This window comes from Nuphar pumila, chromosome 5 (assembly GCF_984573655.1).
Source record: "Nuphar pumila chromosome 5, dmNupPumi1.hap1.1, whole genome shotgun sequence".
Classification (NCBI taxonomy): Eukaryota; Viridiplantae; Streptophyta; class Magnoliopsida; order Nymphaeales; family Nymphaeaceae; genus Nuphar; species Nuphar pumila.
Window position 1 is genome coordinate 125,289,815 of NC_143253.1, and position 18,979 is coordinate 125,308,793.

The 18,979-nt window shown below is 39.8% G+C and overlaps 1 long non-coding RNA gene across 1 annotated transcript; it reads left to right on the plus strand.

Annotated features, from left to right (window-relative positions):
• The first annotated feature begins 6,365 nt into the window (after window positions 1–6,365).
• Window positions 6,366–16,681, plus strand: LOC149838558 (uncharacterized). The gene is made up of 4 exons (XR_016431974.1): window positions 6,366–6,511; window positions 6,626–6,681; window positions 16,277–16,318; window positions 16,405–16,681. It is a non-coding gene; the product is annotated as an uncharacterized LOC149838558 (long non-coding RNA).
• Window positions 16,682–18,979: the final 2,298 nt, after the last annotated feature.

Here is an 18,979-nt window from a genome sequence, read left to right on the forward strand (position 1 = left end):
GGCCATCCTGTAGCCAAAATTGTCGAGTCTTCCCTGCCTGTGCCAGAGAAACAAGGTGTTGTGCGGTCGGATCCTGCTGCGTACCCTCGCAGATGCGGCTCAGCAATGCACCCTCCAAATGCACTTCAGAAGGCTCCGCGCGCGCAACTGCCAGTTTGGCCCTACGGCTCAGGGCATCCGCCACAACATTGGTCTTTCCAACCTTATACTCCAAGGCAAAGTCAAACTCAGCCAAAAACATCTGCCATCGAGCTTGTTTAGGTGTCAACTTCTTTTGTGTCTGAAAATAGCTCGTGGCCACATTGTCCGTCTTGATGACGAACTCGGCACCCAAAAGGTAGTGCCGCCAAGTCCTGAGGCAATACACAATGGCGATCATCTCACGTTCGTGCACTGTGTAACGCCTCTCTGCATCCTTCAGCTTGCGACTCTCATATGCGATCAGATGACCATCTTGCATAATAACTCCGCCAATGGCAAAGTCTGAGGCATCAGTGTGGACTTCAAAGGGTCTCGAATGATCAGGCAGTCGCAGCACTGACTCCCTCACTAAGGCTTTCTTCAAGCCATCGAAGGCATCTTGGCACACTCCTGTCCAGAGCCATACCCGATTCTTCTTTTACAAATCTGTGAGGGGCGCAGCAATGAGGGAATAACCTTCGATGAAACGCCGATAATAGTTTGCTAAACCGAGAAATGATCGTAATTCTGGCACTTTGCTTGGCAAAACCCATTCCTGGATGGCCCTTATCTTCTGCCCATCCATACGCAGCACACCACGCCCCACAACGTGGCCAAGAAAGCTGATCTCCTCCTGCTCGAAGAGACACTTCTCTCGTTTGACACAGAGGTCATTCTCCTTCAGCACCTGAAACACTGTTCGCAAGTGCTCGACATGTTCCTCCATGTTGTTGCTGTAGATTACGATATCATCCAGGTAGACTACCACAAACTTGTCTAAGTAAGGGTAGAAGATATGGTTCATTAAAGTCGTGAACGTGGTTGGAGCATTTGTCAACCCGAATGGCATTACTAGAAATTCGTAAGCACTATAGCGGGTGACGCAAGTTGTTTTCGGCTCATCACCTTCGGCAATCCTCACCTGCCAGTAACCCGATCACAGATCTAGCTTGGAAAAGATATGGGCACTGCCTAGCTGATCGAACAAGTCCGCTATCAATGGCAATGGGTACTTGTTCTTCACCATGACCTTGTTCAAGGCACGGTAATCCACACATAACCGTTTAGAGCCATCATGTTTCATCTGAAAAAGGACCGGGGCACCAAATGGGGCTTTTGATGGACGAACAATGCCTGCGTCCAACATCTCGTCTAGCTGCCTGCGCAGCTCCTTCAACTCAGCTGGCCCCATACGGTATGGAACCATTGCAGGAGGCTTCGCTTCCGGGGTCAACTCAATCTTGTGGTCGACCTCGCGTCTTGGCAGAAGACGCTTTGGCAATTCCGGGGGCATCACCCCCCGAAACTCCTCCAATAGTGAGGCTAGGGTCGGCGACACTGCTGCTTCTACCTTCCCTTCATCTGCACGCACTGCAACTAAAAATGTCTGCTCCCCATGCTTGACACCTTTCTTTAGTTGCATTGCCGATAACACGGAAGACTTGCCTTTCTGCGTAATGCACTGCACTGTGTGACAAGTCTGACCCCATGATCGTCAATGTGTTAAACTTTGGCAGCATTATAACATTCTGGCTTCGCAGAAACTCCATACCCAAAATCACCTTGAAATCGTCTAGGGGCACCACAAAGAAGTTGGCTTTGCCGACCCAACTCTCCACTTGAGTAGCCACATCTCTTGCTTCACCAAGAATGGGCTTGGCCTCAGAGTTTACTGTTTTGATAGTCCTCTGCTTTGGCCCAGTTTTCAAGCCCAACCGCTCTGCCTCTTCCCGCGAGACAAAGTTGTGTGTGGCCCCCGAGTCTACCATTGCTGAAGTAGACTTTCCATTCATAATGACTTCTACGTACATAAGTTCCTTACTGACCTGCATGTTCTTAGCTGCGCAACTTCTAGCTGCGTTAATCGATCGCATGGCCCCCATCCTTGGTTGCATGGTCTCAGTGTCACTGCATTCAGTATTGCTGCATTCTTCTTGTGCAGCATTGGCATGCCCGTTATCCTTTACAAGGCACTTTGGGCACTGCCTAGCGATATGTCTATCGCCGCAGAACCAACATGTCACAACCACACCCTTGTTGTTGTTGTTATGCTTTGTGAAGTTTTGTTTCTTTTCGGATTGATAGTGTGTCGATGCCTCACCTTTATTATTGCGTTGCTCATCCTTCTTGCCTCCGTGGTCAGGCTTCTTCCCAACTTTGGTTGATGGGGTGAAAGGCTTGCGCTGAGTGTCAACTAAGCGTTCTGCCGCCACATATGCATCTTCCAAAATACGGGGGTTGCTCCTTTCAACTTCAGACTGTGCCCATGGTTGAAGTCCCACAATGAACCAGTTGAGCATGTCGTCTTCTGGCATGTTAGGTATCTCCAGCATAAGCTTCTGGAACGTTCTGACATAGTCTTGCAACGAACTAGTGTGTTTGAGCTCACGAACCATCCGGTAAGCCTGTCTTTGTGCATTTCTTGGCATGAAGTAGTTGCACAACTCTACTTTGAAGTCATCAAAGGTGTCTATCACACATTGACCCCTCTCCATGTCATTGCGCTTCTGCCTCCACCAAGCGATAGCATCCCCATCAAGTAAGGTCGTTGCAGCCTTGATCCTCAGATCTTTGAGGGTCACATTCTCGATATCCAAGTAGTCTTCTACTTAGAACAAGAAGTTCTCAATGGCCTTGCTGTCGCGAGAACCATTGAATTTTGCGGGTCTAGGTACATCAATCTTTGATGGTCTCTCACCATTTCCGCCATTTAGGGTCACCGTCCGCTGCAACGTACGGTTCTTCAACTCAAGATCGGTCACTGTATTCGTCAATGAAGTGACATGCCCCATTAGTAAGTTCACCTGCTCTTGCAGGCTCGCCACCACATCATTCAATCCATTGAATGATTCACATGCGCGTGAAATCGCTTTATCATGCAAAGTCACATCTTCCACCAGCTTGTTAACAGTTGCAGCCAACTCTTCTTGGCCCCGAGGTGAACCCATCTCCTCAGCTTCGACAACTACCTTGCCTTTGGTGTTGCGCAAGTGTTGATAAGGCGCCACGATGTCTTGCTCACAAATCGCAGCCTGTCGACGTGTCTGTCGACACCGACTTCAGAGTCCCTTCCCCAGCACGAGAACGAGCTCTATTACCACTTGTCACAGGCCTATTTTCTTCAATGGGCCAGCGCGGCGCGACGGTCCTTCCTTACCGCCGCAAGCCTACTCGCCAGCTCGCTTGCCGGTCGCGAACGCTTGTAATCAGAGTGCAAGAGAGAATAGAGGGAGAGAAATTGCAATCACAACGAGGGTGAACAAAAAAAAACTCAACACATTTAATTCATTCACAATTTTGCCCGCAGGCTATTACAGTTCAAGTATACGGGCTGCCCCTTCGGGGTATTGATTCACCTGAACCGGGCAGCTTACATCAGACTCAACAAAAGCAAAACAGACTCTAAGCGCAACTGTACACTGTAAGTCGCAAGGGAACATATTATGTTTTGTGACAATATTTCAGCTCTTCATGTTACCATCAAGCCATCATTTCACTCTCACATGAAGCATGTAAAGATTGATTTTAACTTTGTTCGTGAAAAAGTGGCTTATGGGAGTTTGTTCAAAAATCACTAAATATGTTCCCTCATCAAATCAAGTGGCTGATATTCTGACCAAAGCTCTTTCAAAAGTTGATTTTGTTAGTCTTTGCATCTATCTTGGGTTATGGATTCACCCCAACCCCAGCTTGAGGGGGCATGATAAGCTCAAGGATAAGGATCCGATGAAGGCTATTAAGGCTAGTGATAAGTTGGAGGATATCGATTCAGCAACAATTGGTAACAACGATAATCAAGGACACCTTGATATTGTTTTCAACAGGAAAGATATCATCCAAGATAGGAAGTCTGGTGAGGTTGGTAGTTCTGATAAGATCACAAGAAGATCGGTGGAAAATAATCATCAAGCTGCTCAAGCTCAACATAGCAAGAATCAGTGTTGGATAGATAATCATGATAACATTTGTAATCAAGGATTATTCATTTGTAACATAAAGTCATGTGATGAAAGGGAAACAAAATGTATAAATTTGATGCATAGTTGCAACCACACGTGTGTGGAACTTAGAGCAGTGGATGTAGGTGACCCAGCACCGAACCACACCTAAACTCTCTTACGGTTTCTATTGAGTCTAATTTGTTTTCAGTACCTTCTTTCCACGTTATGGATTAGTGCCTCTTGTTCCTCTTTATTCAATTATGATTTCTGTAGCAAAGAGTAGATCAATCAGGAAGATTTAAGGGATACTTGATTTTGAGAAGCGCATTGGTCTTCATGTAAACTCCTTGAAATCACAAGTGACCCTATTCAATATCTCTAATAATATGGCGGAAAGATTGTGTTCAATCTTGTGGTGGGAAAGTAGGCAATCTGCCCATAAAATGTCTTGGAGTCTCAATATTTCTTAGGCCTATGAAGATGAATCACTGCTTCAAGCTGATTGACAGAATCAAAAGAAGACTGCAAGGGTGGATAGCACGTCCTCTTTCATTTGCTGGACGTCTATGCCTTAACAAATATGTTCTTGCCTTTCGTATACATATGCAGGCAATTAGGGTGATAGAGAGAATTATGTGTAATTTTCTTACGGAATGGGACTGGATCCACAAAACACTTAAACTTGGTGGCATGGAAAGACTTAAGCCGACCTAGGCTGTAAGGAGGGATTGGGCTTAGAAACCTGCAGGATGTCAACATGGCCTTTTAGGCCTTGTTTGATTATTTGGATCTCTAATCTTCGAGGGATTGAGATCCAAGATCTTAAATACGTTCAAATACTTGCATCACAAAACAGACCTCACTTTCATATGAAAGTGGACATATTCTCAAGCACCATGTTAGTTGTTCTCAAAATGAGTTCTACTTTCCTAAGTCAATGGAAAATCGGATCCCGAACAAGTAATTAAGAAATCACAAGAATCGAATTGCACGCCCCTATGCCATTTTGATTCCACGTGTTTGGTAACCTCTCATGAGATCTAGCTAGAATCTCATGCAAATGAGAAAATGAATTGGTGGGAAGAGGAACAAAATCGACTTTTGAAAGAGCTTAATTTGGTCAGAAATCACAACAATCTTGGGTAAACATTACCTAACAGTGGTGCTAACAAGACACAACATTTGGTTTCTCATTTTCATTTTCTGATGCTTGGTTAATTGTGAAAATGTGATTCATTTTCTCATTTGCATGAGATTCTAGATCTCGTGAGAGGTTACCAAACATGTGGAATCAAAATGGCATAGGGGCGTGCAATTCGATTTTTGTGATTTCTTACTTGTTCGGGATCCGATTTTCCATCCACTTAGGAAAGTAAAACTCATTTTGAGAACAACTAACATGGTGCTTGAGAATATGTCCACTTTCATATGAAAGTGAGGAGGTCTGTTTTGTGATGCAGGTATTTGAACGTATTTAAGATCTTGGATCTCAATCCCTCGAAGATTAGACATCCAAATAATCAAACAAGGCCTAAAAGATGGATCAACCTGGAGTGTTGTGGTCTATATGAGCTGAATCCACAATGGATCAAAGCCATGCTCATAGCAGCACTCGGTAAAGCATTCTAGATTCGATTTACTTAATGGTCAGATTCAGTTTCGTAGTTTTACATCTGAACCCGACTCTGAAATCCAATTAAATAGGGATTCAATAATAGTCTCTTCTTTTTCCTTGGTCCAAATCCCACTCTAAATCCGATCGAGTCAGATCCGATTATGTCGGATTCAATGATGGTCACATTCGAACTGAATCTGGCTAGATTAATTAGGGATGGCAGTGGACCGGGGTGGGGGACAAGGTCTTCACCCTCACCCCGTATCAAAATCCTGCCCTCCATCCCTATACCGGTTTTGATTTTAACCTCCATCTCCGTTTCATGTCTTTCCTTCTCGGTCCAAACGGGACAAGGCAGGGTTAGGGTAGGACCCGTTTCCCCTCAATCTACGGCCATCCGTAAAGAAAGATCAGGAACGGAACGGGAAAAGGATCGAACAGAACGAGATGGAGAAAAGCGTAAATCCATCCCCGCCTTTCATTCCGCACTAGTTTTGATTTTACCCTTCATTTCCGTTCCATGTCCTCCGTTTCCGATCCAAACGGGCAAGGTGGGGCGGGGGCCCGTTTTCCCCCGGTCCACTGCCATCCCTAGGTTTAATATGAGGCGTGGGTTCTACGCCACAATCGCCGTGCCTATAAATGCCTCTGCCTCTGGAGAAGTCTTCCTCGATCGAGAGGGAATAGTGGAGAGGCTAAGAGCTTCCGATTCGTGCGTGGGAGGCCGAGTCGGTGATTTCTTCGCCATCGTCGTCAACCATGTCTAGCAAGCAAGGTATGTGGTTCTTCTTCCTCTTCTTCGTTTTCCAATTCGTTTCTGTTGATTCCATCTCTCTTTTGTTCCTTTTCATCTTTTTTTTCCCTGATTTGGTATGTAATTGATGCAAAGGCGGAAAGGCTAAGCCTCTCAAGCAACCCAAATCCGAAAAGAAGGAATACGATGAGGTTTGCTTTTGTTCCTCTCTTGTGATTTTTCTGGATCTGCCATTTTCTTCGTTGAATTTTGATTTGAGAAGGGGTTTTTCTGTTAAGGATGCTGAATAACTCTTGAATCGTGCCATTGACTGATATATTCGTGTGATCTATTCTGGGAATCGTTCAATACGTGTTCGTTTTTCGTTTTTCCTTTTTCTGGTGTATAGATCATTTGAGCGATGTTTTGGGTGTTGAAATTTACCTTTTCCTTTCGTTGTCTGTTTATAGGTGGATATGAAATTGCATAATGTGACGTTCAGCTAATTCATGCCCACTTTTTTACTACTGAATTAAAATGTTGCTTTTTTGGGCGTATGTTCTAATTGATTAGCCTATCGGAATTCAAATAGATCATCTGTTGAGTTTTCAGGCAGTGGGGTGGGGGCTGCACTCTATATAGGGCGTAAACTGTTGGAGGAGTGTGGAGCATGATTCCTACCTTGATATAAATCTCTGCTAAAATATTTGGAGGGTAGTTTTGTAATTTTATCCTTATATTAGGTTGCCCTAGACTCCTTGCATTTAAAGTGGGCAATCCATCTTTTGTAATTGTGATCATGTGTGTTTTCTCAATCTAATAGAGGATCTCAGTGCGGCCTTAGATGTAGACAGCTTTTGCTGAACCACGCAAAATCTTTGTTCTGGTTGAATTTCTTTTTCTTCCATTTTTTTGTTACCTCGATCTATCGATAGTGAGTTGAGTTGTTCCCTAATATTCATCAAGTTTGAACTATATTTCTCTCCAGTGAAAACTTTTAGGGCTCCATGGCCCATTACAACATTGGCCCCTATGGTTCTTATGACATCTGGAAAATGATGATTTTCTGGAGGGGTATCCAGTGTTGGATTTGGCAAAGAAATCTTGGTGGATGGTCTACAAGAACTGCAGGAACTTGGGATCTTCCTGATGAGCGGGGTGAATTTTGAAATAAATTAAAGCTTCTTAATTATCTTTAGAGCTTAACTATTTTATTTATTAAGTGTTAAAAGAATAGGGTCTAACAATAGTTCGAGTTTTGTCAAACCTTGCAAATCCACACGACCAAACAGTAGTGCAAAAACTTCTTACTTATTTCCTACCTTCCTCTTGATTCAGTAACACTTTTGATATCGTAAAATATATACTTTTCACTTATTTAGATTTTGTTATCATGGTGCAAAAGGAAAGGAAGGATGATGTGGAAACTTGAGAGCATTGATGTCAACTTTAGAAGGCCTACGAAAGAGGTCCCAAGGTTAATGACCTTCACGTTAATGAATGTGATTCTCCTAGTAACTACATAGGCATTCATATTTATGTCTACTTATTCAGATGATCAGGCTGCGATGATGTCAGTATATTGGGATTGGTGCTCAATGAGTAGCGTATGTGAATATTGATCACTTAAGTATTTAGAAATTAATGGTTCATGGTTATAGCAACAATAGCAATTCGTGTTTTGGTATGAGGGAAATAATATAGTTATTTATGATAAATAGGTTGCTGGTGAAGAAACTGAATTCTTGCAAGCAGCTTTAGCAGAGCTTATTTACTTAATTATTCCGATGGAGAAAATAGGGTTGTAAATGGTTCAGATTAATCGGATGTTGATTAAACAGATTTGGATTCAGATTCATATGGTGATCTGCTTTTTACATATAAACAGATTCGGATATCCATCAAATTTGGATATTTTTTGAATTCGATCATAAAAAATCAAAACCATATTTGCATCCGATTTTAATCGGATGTGGTTTTGGCTTACCCAATTCCACTAAACGGAATACAATTTGATTAGCTATTGGATAAAATCTGATTCATTGACATCCTGGAGAAAATGCATCTTTTGTGTTCTGATTATGATAATTACTATTGTATCTGTGTGGCACATTTCTGTTGCTTGTCTTTTTTTTATGGTGAGCATGGTAAAAGCCTTGGGGTCCCATATTTGCAGATGATTTGTTTTGAGTCTAATCAAGAGACTAGAATGCATATGTCACCTTATTAACCATGCATAGTGGTGGAAGGAGATGGTCTATTGAGATGGAGAATAGGAACTTTAGTAGTTTATAACTTTGTATGTATAAATGCTTTGAGTGCAAAATTCTTCCCTTTTAAACAACCTAGATATGGACTTGGAGAGAGATTTTCCCCAAGGTGATCCAATCTTTAGAAGGAAATCCTTCCACTATTCAAGAGACGAGAGTGCATATATCACCTTATTAACCATGCATAGTGGTGGAAGGAGATGGTCTAATGAGATGGAGAATAGGAACTTTAGTAGTTTATAACTTTGTATCTATGTCACATATTTGCGGGTGCGGATGCAGCGATGTGGCACTATAAAAAAACATGGGTGCAGGGATGGTATATATATAATTTTTAATAGTTTTAAGTTAACACTACATGTATGTGTGTGCATTTATGTATTTATATATATAATATAGATAAAAACTGGACTTGGTTGGGGTTAACTGAATCTACTTTTGGGAAGAAATGGACTTCAGTGTGGTTGACTTCACCTGACACAAAGGAAGCTGTGTCCAATTGTTGCACCCGCATGGATGCGGATGTGACGTGGGTGCAGTGCCCTGTTAGAAGAGCCTGCGTTCCATAGCTTTGTATGTATAAATGCCTTGAGTGCAAAATCCTTCCCTTTTAAACAACCTAGATATGGATTTGGAGAGAGATTTTTCCCAAGGTGATTCACTCTTTATAAGGAAATCCTTCTGTTATTCATAGAACGTGATTCCCTGGTCCAAGAGGGCATTCAAGAAATTATCAAGTTGGAGAGAGAAGGGTGTTTCCTTTGGTTGTCTTTCACTAGATAATTCTGTTAGGAGAAAGGAGCCTAAATGGAGAATGGATTGACTGTTGTGAGGTTGGGAAGGGACAAAAATAGATTGTTTGGGCTCATTAAAAATTCACAAGCTAAGTAGTATCATAGGCAACTTGTGGTGTCAGTCCTGATTTTTACGAGGAAAGAATGTCTTGGATGCAAATTTAAGATAAAGTTGAATAAATCATGCCTTACAGCAAGTATGCTACATGTACCAATTCTTCTAGAAAGTTAATACTTCTCATGGTAGTGAGGAGGGGCCTCCCAACTTTAGTTTGTTTGACATAACCTCCTCCTCAGTTGCTGATAAGCCATTGTCTTTTTTCGTTTCCGCCTCTATATTTCAGTAACATGGGATTGAAAAAGGCTTACATAATATCGGAACAACAAAAAGGGCAATGGCCCATCAACATCTTGTTCACTTATCTCTATTAGAATGCAGGCAACATGTTCAAGTGATGAGATGGTTGCTTTATACCTTCTATGCTTTTTGGCCAGCATATTGTGGAGCCTCATGTCCTTAGCAATGTTATGTTTTGTCGTGTTTGCATGGGAAACAATCAACAGATCCTTTTGGAAGGGGTCATCTATGATGACTTCATGTGCTTCAGGGCAGGGCTGTCCATCACTTCATTGTGGATAAGTTCACCTTTCAAATTTGGGTTTGGGACTTCTAGATCCACTTGTTGAGGTTTCAATGGCCCCTACTTGGTCCATGACCTATTTTTAAAGGAAAAGCGTCAAATTGTTTTTCCCTTTCTAGGAAGCATTTTGCCTCGTGAGGAAACTGAATTGCATAATGTGTATTTAATTTGGGGGACTAAATAGGGGAAGGAACAAAGTTACCAGAAACTTCTTGGATAAGTGGGAAACCCTCTTCCCAGAAACTCGCTTCAGAAGTGTGATACTACTCGCTTCCGAAACTTGATGAGAATCTTGATTCTCCCACGCTTCTCCTATGCTTTCCACACACTTTATCTATTCTTTTTATATGTTCTCTCACTCTACTTTTCATGTTTTTTATGTGTTTCCTCTCACGCTTCTCACTCACTTCCATGTGCTTTCTCTAAATTGGCAGTCATCATCTTTAGATTTTGTTATAAATTTAATTCTTATACTAAAAAAATCATGATTTGAGAATAATCACTTTTATTTTAGTTTTTATTTGCATTCTATTTTTATTCTCATTTAATTCTTATATTGTTTTTTTTGTATGCTTCGCTTCCCGCTTCCTATACATTTTAAAATGCATCGCTTCTCGCTTCCGCTCCTATTGTTTCCCGCTTCTGCTTCCTAGTCTAGCAACTTTGGGAAGGAACAAACTTGTAGAATTGCTGGTTGTGAATAAGACTACAAAATCTGTCTTTTTTTTTGTGAGAAGAAAATCATAAAATTGGGATGAGATCTGGAGGAAGATGCAAATTTTGATCTTTGACATTCAAAAGATGGAGATTGATGGTGAAAATTAGGTGCAAACAAGACCTAAAATTTGTTTGTTGAAAGTATGTGATTGGACCATAAAATCTTTTTATCAGTTTTCCTTAGCTCATTGAAAGAGGAATTTCAATCCTTCTCAATCAAGAGCAGTTGCGATGATGGATGTTGTAACCAATTTCTTTGGGACAGATTTAGTAGGGTTGGAGGTTTGGAATGGCTCTTTTTTCATCTTCCCATATTGATTTTTAAGCAGAAAAAATCAATATTTGTGGTCTCGTTTAGGGTGTGTTTCAATCCCATGGACCTCAGATCCTCAGACCTGAGGTGGCACAGGCATGTTGATGTGGTGCATGGGTATATCCCGTACGAAGCAAGTGCTTTTTAAAAAAAGGACAGACACTCAAATGTGCACCTTACAATTAGAGGATTTAATTGAAAATGATAAAAAGAATAGAAAAACTTTTTTGACAAAAAAATAACTTTTAAACCTTAAATTCTACACAAATTGTGTAGTTGATTTTCAAATCTTAAAAAATCTTGCTCATGTGTTATAATTGGACGATCCAAGAGCCAGTTCTTACAAAACCAAGCACATAGATAACATCTGGATGGTCAGATTCTAAGAGAAAAAAAAACTTTCGAAAATGCACAAAGCACATGATATCAAGGTTGCCATACTAGGAAGCAGAAGTGAGAAGCAGGCATTTTAAAATTTATATTTAGCGAGAAGTGAGGGATCAATTTGAAAGCGATATGGTAAGCGATATGAGAATCAAATGGGAAGTGAAACAGGAATCAAATAGGGAGCAAATAAAAAAAATGACTATTCTTAAATTTCGTAATTTTTTAATTTTAGAATTAAATTTTTATCAAAATCTAAAAATGAGTTTAGGGAATGCACATGGGAAGTGAGCAAGAAGCTTGAAAAGAAACACATAAAAACATGAAAAGAAGTGTGAGAGGACATATAGGAAGCTTGGATGAAGCGTGTTGGAAACATATGAGAAGTGTGAGAGAATTGAAATTTTCATCAAGCTTCAGAAGCGAGGTGTATCGTGCTTCTGAAGTGAGCTTGTTAGGAAGCATGCTTCCCACCTATCTAAGAAGGTTGTGGTAACTCCACATGAGATCGCATATTTACTAGTGCACATGATTAAGTTACTTGTATTTATGTTGAATGGATAACTTACTCCTTTATAATATATGTGCATGCACCCAGAAGCACTCGGCATTAACACCCTGAAGTACTGTTGTTTGGACATGTATGCCAAGCATCTTGATGCACCTATGATTCAAAGGGATGTGTGTGTGCATGCACCTCTGTCTGTACATGTGTACCTATAAACCCTCTCAACCTTCTCTTTTTGTTCCATTCGGGCATGTTTGATGAGTGGCACACACTGGCAGGGAAAGTCTGGTCCCTGCTTGAGCGCTGTCCTGCGTCTGATATGCAGGGCTTGCATCGTCGAGAATAGGACACAGCACGTCTTGAACTAAAAGGGACCTTGGCACATTGGGTGTAGTCTTAAGTTGTAATTCATTGCAGATCACTGCTGAAGTTTGAAAACCTAGTAACTATCCTAACTAGTTCAGATATGTTGGTTGAGCATTATTTATACCATTTGAAAATGGTATCAGTTGGGGGTTGGTATAGTTGGAATATAACTGTCAGACTTTTGAGAGACCAGTCAAAACCTTGGGCAATTCATTGCAAATTCAGTTTAGTATTAGGACTTGAGCCAAAGAGTTGTGGGCTATAAGGGATTTAGATTACATTGTTATTTGGTTGTCACAAGGGTGGAGCCAAGAATCTAAACTAGGGTGGGCACAAATGCACAGTAAAAAAAACAAATCAAAACCCTAAATTCTAACAACATGATTCATAGATATGTTAATTGAAAAAGAAACATAAAAACCTTAAAATTCTAAGCAAAATCAAGCATGCATTAATGAATTCATGTTTAATGTCGTTTGAAATAAAAAGACAAAAATGCCTAATTAAATATTCGTGGAATTTAAAAACCAAATAAGAAACTTAAATTCTAAAAAAAATCAAAGATTTAGGAGTTTGATAAGTAATAACCAAAATCAAGCATTCATTAATATAATCATGCTTATTGATATATAAAAAGAAAAATAACCCAAAAAATCCAAAAATTGTAATTAAACATTTGCATCATTTGGAAAAATGCAAACCAATACCCTAATCTTTAAAAAAATCATGGATTTATGATCATTGGAAAAACACCCATAATATTCTAACTTTAAAATCAATCATTCATTACATGCCTAATAATGCTAATTAAAAGACATACAAAAAACCTTAAAACCCTAATTAAACATTTATGCTATTTAAAAAAATAAACTAAATAAAAAACAAAAATCTTAACAAGCATCATACATTATGCTAAAAAAGCAAATAAAACCTCTAAAATAAAAAATCATGCTATTATCAGATAATTCCTAAGAAAGAGAACACAAAAAAACTTGAACCCCTAATTAAACATTTACGTCATTTAGAAATGTCCAAGTCGATAACTTAATTCCTAAAAATTTCATAAATTTATGCTAACTGAAAACAAAAACAAACCCTAATTGTCTAACCAAAATCAAGCATCCATTACTTGCCTTATGCTAATTTTAAAAATACACAAAACCTTAAAATCCTAATTAAACATTCATGTTATTTAAAAAATAAACTAAATAAAAAACCTAAATGCTAACAAACATCATACATTATACTAATTGAAAAAAACAAACAAATAAAACCTGTAAAATCAAAGCGTTCATGCTATTAGCATACATTATGATGAAAAAGTGGTAGCTGCGCAACCCTTAGGTGCGCAACTATGTGCGATGGATGCTCAGCGTCATCCCACTAGCATTGTGCTCCTAGTAATTGTGCAGCTACGCACCACTCCATTATGATAACTGAAAAAAAAAACATAAAAAAATAAAACCCTATTAAACATTTATGTCATTTGAAAAATCCAAATCAATACCCTAAATCTTAATAAAATCATAGATTTATGCTAATTAAAAAAAACTAATGGCTAATATTCTAATCAAAATCACGCTTTCATTACATGCCTAATGCTAATTAAAAAAATACACAAAAACCCTAAAGCTCTAATTAAACATTCATGCTATTTAAAAAATAAACTAAATAAAAAAACTAAATCCTAAAAACATCATACCCTGCTAATTGAAAAAAAATAAAACCCTTAAAATCAGAACCCTATTCAAGGAATAATTTCAAAAAGAAAATTGGAAAGAAGAAGAATGCAGTGTTGTGTTGTGGTGCTGGAGAGGTGGCCAGACAACGGACGGCCTGATGCAGGACGCAAGTGGCACGCCTGAGGGCCTGACCCCTCCTAAACAGAGGAAGAGAGAGAGAGGGTGCATGTTGCACAGCGAGCGCCAGAGGCTGCTGCCAGACGGTGAGTGGTGCGGGCCAGCACTGGAGTTTCAGAGAGAGACCTGTGTGAACGGCAAATGGCCTAGGCATGCTTACCAGATTTTGCATGTAGTTTATCATTTGACCTTTACCTTGTATAGATTTTGCATGTAGTTTATCATTTGACCTTTTACCTCACATAGATTTTGCTTGTAGTTTATACCAATAGCCTAGGCATGCCTACCAGTCTTGACCATGTAAGTTTGGGGTCAAATGAATCGTATATACTGATATATGCTAGTGGCTAGTGAGAAATATATCTAGTAGGCACATTGTCATGCATAATACATGACATGGTGTGTGTGTGTGTGTTGGATGACTGTATGAATGAAACATGTAGTGTGGAACATAGGCTAGAAATTGAAGTATATGCAGTCTACTGTATCAAATTTCTGTCTTATCGACTACAAAAGCTAAAAAAATCTAGAAAAATGTGCAGCCAAAGAAATCTTGCTGGTTCTTTTGCTAGAGGATCTACACCAGCTAGTGTATAAGTATAAACTATTTTTACTTCAATATTGACTGAATCTGATAAACGTGCTTCAAATAAGGACCAAACATGATGAAGAGCATGATAGTTGAATGTGAAGTAATATCTTAAAGGAAAATTGTTGCAAACATCAAGAGCATTGGTGTATCCGAAAATGGGTTAGCTCAGCAGTATCTGCAGGTCATAAGGAGAGGTTCAAGATTAATACTTAATGTAATAAAAAAAGGCAAGGTTGACGGGAAATATTAAGCACCACTTACACATGTTGACTAACCTTTTATGAGCCAATATTTTGTGAAGCAAATAATTTGCAGTGTTATCACTTTAGCAGAACGTTTCTTGTCTGATTTTTTGTTTTTTCTATTGCCCAGATTGCTTGCTGGTCGCAAAAAAAATATCTTGGTTTTTGTTTCTTTTATGATAGTTTGGTATATATGTGATTGGTTTTGAAGATTCTTTCCTTGTGTGGAGCACCACGATTGGAGGGTGTTCAGGGATAAGTTTGGCATGTATTCAAGGGGAATTGTTGGAATTTTTAGGTATCCTTGATAAACTTTTTTTTTTGCTCTTTTTATTGAGGGGAATGGAGGGCAGTCATACTGCCTCCTTAGCAGGGCGGTAGTTGCATCCAGCATCTTCCTTGTTGACCTTCATACTACACTCTTTGTGCCTTCAATTCAATCCCATCCTCACATCTCTGCGTCCTTATTCACTTGAAGAAAAACTGCAAATTCTATAGATAGTTGAGCACTAGGTACTTCAAGTTCTGAATAAACTGATGAGAGATCTGGGTGGGAACTACCAATCAGTTAATTAATTTGCTTTTCTGTTTGGAGTTCTCTTATTTCTTTTTTTAACTTGATAATTTTTGTGTCCTCCAAAGAAGCTTACCATAATTACTTGGCTCTTTCAAGTATGAGTTGCTGCATTACAATATATTCTGGACCTACTGTCGGATTGTGTTCCTGAAATTTTACTTAGTTTCCTTCTTACAATGCGCTTTTCATGATGTCAGGTCTTTCCGCATATTTCCTTGTCTTAGCATTCTTGGTATTTTCTAGTACTATGTTTGCAGGCATGCGTGTGCATGCATTGGCACACGCATGTGTGTGAAATGGTGTAAAAGATTTATGCAGGCCTGCTTGCCTGCTTTGGTCTTGCATGTATGAATACATGTGTGCTAGGGATCTTCGAACTAACATGTAAGGGCTGTCTAGTGCATGTTTGCTGCAGCTAGTATTTGATTGGATATACAGCTGCTCAGATAAGCAACATAAGTTTGTAACCTGAACTTACACGTAAGCTCGGATTATTATAAATTTCCTATTGGACTAACGACTTGCATTCTGCTGCTTGTTGCAGACTGATCTGGCGAACCTCCAGAAAAAAAAAGATGAAGAAAAGGTGAATGCTGGTTGACTTTTTGAGTAATTCGCTAATTTCGTGAACATTTTTGTGAAGTTAGTTTCTGAATCTCATTTTGGTGGCAGGCTCTTAAAGAGCTGAAGGCCAAGGCGCAAAAGGGGGCATTTAGTGGCGCGGGGCTTAAGAAAAGTGGCAAAAAATGAGATCCTTCATCAAATCATCCATGTTTTCGACAAACTCGTGCTTAAGCCAAATGGAAAATGATGTCATCTTTGAACTTCGAAAATACTTGGGTTAGCATATTCTGAAATGAAAGCTGTCATTATGGCCAAACTTGCCATCAGTGTAAAGCAATAGAACTTGGAACTACTGTCAAGTATATGCATGATTGTGGTTCATAAACCGTCTCATCAGTTGCTTAACGGTAGTCTCTGCTTCGGTTGCATCTTGTTGCGCTCTGAAGAGTTTAGCTTATTTCGCATGCATGCCAAAATGCACCGTGTCTTTCGTAGGATGATAACGTAGCTTTGGGTCTCAAGTGGGTCAGATTGGTTTCAACCTAGAGAAGTTATCGTGTCTGGCATAATCTTGCTAGCATTATCTCTTCTTTTTTTTATTATTGCCAAATTGCTAGCATTATCTGATTCAGGTGTAGTTGGACTTCATCAACTGCCTAAACAAATCCAAATTCTGTTAGCTTCATATGCTCAACCGATCTCCAACCCTCCATGTCGTGTTTTATTGGATTCAGATGCAACTCATGTGATACAAGCATGCATCTATCTATATTTGCAAACAGTTTTGGTTTGATTTGAATGCAGCCTTTACGGAATCCAGTATTAGCTTCTCGACTTTTCAGACTTGGGTTTGAAAAATGGTAGATTTCATTCCATATTTTTGTATATGTTAGAATTTGGGTATCCATCAGATTCAGATAGAGAATCCCAAACCGAATATGAATCTGATAATTTATTGAAATGGACTTGCGTTACTGAGTCCAACTAATAGGAGTCAGATTTGGTTGGGTATGAGATGCAATTCCGATTCGTTGACATCCTTACATCTATCTGCATCTAGTTTAGATCTTCAAATCTTTCACTTCATTCAGATTCGAAAGCACCAAAAATGACCACCGCAGTGCTTGTTGGATCTGGTATGATTGTCTTTTCTATGTGAAATTTACGCTGCCTGAATTTAAGGCTGTATCACTTTGATCACCCGTTTTATTGAAAACTTGAAACCTTGAGAAACTTTGGAGCGCAAGGAAAACACACACCTCAACAATAAAAGATGGTGAAAGTAAATAAGAAACTGTTTGTACAAGTGCATTTAACATCAATACAAATTTCTTTTTTTACTCAGAGAAACCGCCCCAAGGGCAGAGACCTAGCCACGCTAGCTCAGCCTGCTATACTCGCGGTCGTTTTCCGTCAGGGTAAAACTCCGAGGGCTTAACCCTCAGAACCCTGACCCATCAGGGTAAAACTCTGAGGGCTTACCCCTCGACCCCAGGGAGTTGCCAAGCTTCAGCTTATGCAGGGGGTGACGTCCATGGGATTTGAACCTAGGCTGACCGTCAAATGGCCTAGGCCCCATCCCACTACGCCAAACCGCTTAGGTCATTTAATATACATGCTCTACGCGGATCACTAATATTTAACATCGTTAACGTTATGTTTCTGATGAATTTCTTGAGCATTCTACAGCCCTACAAAAATGCACAAGCCGCAAGCAATATAATGAAAAAAGGAAATAATGTGTATGATATCTTTGCCTCTAACAAGCACAAGTGGTTATGCAAGTTCCAGCTTCCAAGCAAGACAAGGAAAGATTCTCCGCAGTAAGAACATGTTTATGGACGGTGGATTATGATCAACTTGCCCCTATCGATGATGTTTAACTGACAACACTGTAACCATGTTTTGGCCATGAACCTTCTAACATGTAGCGCATAGTAGACTCCTTTTCTGGTTTTTCAGGTTCTTCCTTCTCAGGATCTTCCTCTTCCTCCTCTTTCTGTTCTTCCCCTTCCTCATCTTCTTCGGGAGGATCAGCTGGCAAGGGTGTGGGTAATGGTGTTTTCATAGGGCTGAACTGTGGGAAGATATCTGGCCTTCTACCAGGTTTTGGTCTCTACCACTCCTGCAACAAAGACATCAGTCGTGATCACACAAGGAAATACCCTTGTGTGAAGCATGGAAGATTTGTGCTAGGGATCATGCTTGTGTCTGAAAGAGAAGGAAAAATAAGGAATAAAGGGAAGTAAGCAATCAACCAGAAAAGGGAAGAAATCAATAATGATAATAGGATCATGCATTCATGCTCCTCAGATTATGTTTTTTTTTTCTCCAAGAAATGATAAGATCACAAGAAAGGCTTGTAGTGGCATAAAACGCAACAGAAATCCATTTTTCATACAACATATTATTATTGGCAGATATTGCACTATAGATAGGTATAGGTTTTATTTTCCACTAATGTTTTTTTTTCTCGGGGGCAGAAACTTAAATGAACCAGCTTCAGTGCAATGTCTCGTTCATGTCAGAGGTTAAACATGAAATCTAGTTGATAAATGCATGTTTTTGAGTGTACTGGGAAGTGTTTATGAGAAACAAGACAGAAGCGTCGGTTGCTTGTCAGTGGATTCGGTGCTGGAGACTAACTGGAGTCAACATTGCATCTATACAAAGCAAGCTTGAA